The 4,224-nt window shown below is 37.4% G+C and overlaps 1 long non-coding RNA gene across 1 annotated transcript; it reads right to left on the bottom strand.

The window, feature by feature from the left end:
* On the bottom strand, positions 727 to 3,741 carry LOC109845439. The gene is made up of 7 exons (XR_002248358.1): positions 2,803 to 3,741; positions 2,461 to 2,703; positions 1,629 to 2,227; positions 1,462 to 1,549; positions 1,295 to 1,379; positions 912 to 1,207; positions 727 to 794 (listed from the first exon to the last, which is right to left on the bottom strand). It is a non-coding gene; the product is annotated as an uncharacterized LOC109845439 (long non-coding RNA).

A 4,224-nucleotide genomic window follows, 5' to 3' on the forward strand; every position in this document is an offset into this window, starting at 1 on the left:
ACACGCTACATTTTCAATCACAAACACAGTCACAAGCTGAAATATGCTACAAACTCACCACTACATTCACAGTCACAATTTGAGATATGTAACAAATTTTAACAATGACCAATTTAAGATACATTCACAGTCACAACTAATTGCACAAATTGAGATATGTTATAAAACATCCTCACATATATGTTACAAAACATCCTCACACGCATTTCAGATACATTCACAGTCACAAACTTAGTCAAAAGCTGAGAAATGTTACAAAACATACTCACACATATTTCAGATACACATATTACAGAACAATTTTAACTTAAATCTAGTTTTCCCTCTTCTTTATTGTTTTTCCTTTTCTAGCTGGCTCATTACTCGTCTCGGAGGCTCAACGGCTTAAACAAGCATCATTAGGAACAATTTTATGTATATAAACAACTCTCAACATGCAAAGAATAATAAAGAATGTAATAGATAGTTGCAAACTTGGGTTAAAGGCTTTGTTTTTGTTTGCTATAATGGCTAATTCCTACAAAGCTTCCTGCTCTCTGATTCTTCAACGCAAAAACCACCAAAGATTCACCATCAAGACTGCCAAAAGAGGTTATTCATCCTCATAGTTTCCAACCCGTTCAACAGCTCACCAATCTTCGAAGGATCAGTAAGCTTCGAAGGGCCAAATTCAACATTGAAATTGCCCAAGGGCCTTAAAATAATAGTAGACGAAATATAAAAGTATAGATGTCACTTGACCGGATACGAGGCTAAACATATATGACATCAAGAACACCCCGCAATCTAGGCTACTGCAAGTACAAAAATAGGAAGTACAACTATAAAAATTTTCATGGAACCGCACTATATAAATGCTATGTATCGACAAATACAGCAAAACAGCATAGGATTAGGTTGAATACACGCACCCACGTTGTTGAGGTACATCAACACTTTCTACCTCATGACAAGAGCTAATATCCATATTACACTCATCGGGGATGGATGTCATAAGCTTCACTCTAAAATCAATGGCATCGGACATATATCCGCGTAGAAAAGAGTAATGATGAAACCTTCTATCTTTTATAGATAACACCAACATATGCCAATGAAATGAAGTTAGAAGTGGGAAAATAATCTTATCAAGTGCGAGGAAACGTGTACTAGTTATTGGCTTAAACATGCGTGCGACACTTGACAGATTATTTTCGTTGATGCATATCTACAAAAAACCAAAGAGAGAATTATTTTTAGTATCGAAGATAATATATGAATAATACTTATAATCTCCAATCGAGAATCCACTTACAGTAACCCATGATGTATATGTCCTTTGCATAATTTGGACGCATCTCCATCAACATATTTAGAAGCACAACAGAGGAGGCTATAACCTGAAATGCACATAATAAAAAAATTGAAGGTTATATGCTACACGTGCATTGTGTGAAACATGAGGGAAAAAAGGGAACTTACGTCGCAACTAGTTGCTTCTCCTTTAAGTAATTCCAATGCATCCTTACGAGTTACCAAAGCATCACTTGATGACCACACTAACATCTCCCTACATATGAAAAAACTTACTAAATGTGTCAATGAAAACACAATAGAAGTCATAAAATAGGTCTTTCGATATTCCTTACATTGTCATCTTTTTGTCCTTCCAAAAGTTATCAAGTAGTTCTCGTTCATCATCTCTTACTTCCATCCTTCCCGGATATTTTGGTACACCTTTTCGATTACAAAACGGGACAAAAGGAGAACGTGTAGATAGTCCGGCGAGCCGAGATCTCGATAGAACCGTTCATTTAATGGAAGGGGTTTTACGCTTGCCTTCAATCACCGTAATATCGCACGGGCTAAGCAGAAAGGCGTCATCATCCACTTCAATTGAATCCATGTCTACATCGTCATTAGCACCATCTCCACCATCATCTTTATCTACATTCATTCTATCTACATCTCCATCATCCTCATCCACATCACCACCATCCCCCTCATCTCCTACTCCATCATCACTTTCACCTTCACCTTCGCCTACATCTCTATCATCCTCCTCATTCCTGCCATCCTCATCGCCGCCATCACTATCATCTTCATCATCCCCGTCATCCTCATCTCCGCTATCACTATCGACATCCTCTTGCCTTCCACCGAATATTTCCCTCTTCATCTTCAAGAGAATGTTTAATTCAACTTTTTTTTCATGGATAAGCCGATCCAAATCAGCTTCAGTGATTACCTACATGTAAACAACCCAAGTACAGTTACATTCATGAATCAAACCAACGAAAGCATATATAATTCACCAACATCGAATAAGTACAGTTACATTCATGAATCAAACCAACGAAAGCATATATAATTCACCAACATCGAATAATAAGTTTCATTTTAGCAAAAAGCACATTAAATTACTATTTGAACCCACATAATAATAGAAAAAATAACATTACATACAAAAAACCATTATACCTTTCCCTTGAATTTTGAAGAAGCAGTTTCTTTAGTGAAAATGGCAGCTTCAGCAATCCTCTTTTGAAATTTTAGAGACCTCGAGCCCTTATGATATTGGCTAAAATTATCCGGGTCTCTAACTAAATTCTACAACGCATTCCTCCGTAAAGGTTTTGGACACTTATAGAAGCTTAGGATGGGTGGTAGGGATTCAGCTCCTACGCGAAGGCTTAACTTTCCCACAAGCTCATAAAACCATATCTGTGAAAAGATGATAATTTTAGTACAACAGTAAATATGACTAAATGAACTAAATATATAAAATGAAAAATGACATAAATATAGAAAATGTGAACTTACCACCAAAACCGATGCAAAGCCCCCCATATAACCACCTCTACATCGATTTCCCTCAGACCTCTTGGTAATGGTCTTTTTAGCATTAACCATCTCAGTCCTTAACACATTAAACACTGCTTCTGTCTAATTATACTCATGAAGAGTGTCCAATTTCTCAGCATATCTAAATGCAAACAAAGGACAACTCATATTAGCTTGAGGACATAATATAAAGCCTATGATGAAAACCACGAGCATCTGTGGCACAAGAGGATCTCTACGCTCAGTCATCTCCTCAATAAGTTCACCCATCCTACCCCTTCTAGCACACACACAATCTTCTTCTTTTCCTCGTTACTTTTCTTCTTTCCTCTCCTAGTCCTACACTTCCTATCCTCCACAATTTCTGCCTTCGACCTAAATGATAGCACGAGCTTGTAGATTGTCTCGCGATCGCTTCTATGGAACCTCGTATCTACAATAGATCCTCCTATCGGAAGACCCGTAATTCTCGCAACATCTTGAACACTAAAAGATGTCCATTTTCCTCCAATTTTGAAGCTATTTTTTTTAACATCAAAGACTTCCAGCAAGCAATCCACTAGAACAGGTTGAATTGGAATATTAGGAACATTCAAATACCCATCGAAAGGTGTATCTCGAAGAGATGTCCGATGATCCTCTAACAATGTAGAAGAAATACGATTTTGGAGGAGGTCCCGGAAGTAACCAATATTTGATGGAATTCTAACCACATCCATGGTGTGTGCTTTTCTGCAACCAAAAAAAAATTAAGCCAACGTTAGTATCATATCAATATTATACTTTTTTGAAAATGGGGAAGAACATGAAAGAGAGTGAGAGAGAAAACTGGTTAAGTGGGGAGAGAGAGGGGTGTTTTGGGGTTTTAACCGTGTGGTGTTTTGGGTTTTAACCGTGTGGGTGTACAAATACATATGTTTTTCCTATTGTATTTTGTAAGTTGGGCTTAAAAACAAATACAAAAAGATAATTAGGTTTATGGATACAACAAATACGTTGTAGTTGTGATGTTTCCTCCCTCGTTGGGGGCTATGGTTTCATTGGGTGTGAATTTACTTGACTGTATGAGTAAGTGAATTTTCAAATTAAAATTGAGGGCACACTATTGCAATCTTATACTTAACTCAGGTTCACAATGCACAGAGACTGATAGCAGTCAGAGCACTCTCATCGAGATCAAGGCGACGACGAGCTCAAAGCGTGGTCACTGCGAGTGAGAGAGAAAACTGGTTAAATGGGGGGGGAGAGAGAGGGGTGTTTTGGGGTTTTAACCGTGCGGTGTTTTGGGGTTTTAGCCGTGTGGGTATACAAATACATATGTTTTTCCTATTGTATTTTGTAAGTTGGGCTTATAAACAAATACAAAAAGATAATTAGGTTTATGGATATAACAAATACATT

The sequence above is a fragment of the Asparagus officinalis genome, chromosome 6 (genome assembly GCF_001876935.1).
Source record: "Asparagus officinalis chromosome 6, Aspof.V1, whole genome shotgun sequence".
In the NCBI taxonomy this organism is placed as follows: Eukaryota; Viridiplantae; Streptophyta; class Magnoliopsida; order Asparagales; family Asparagaceae; genus Asparagus; species Asparagus officinalis.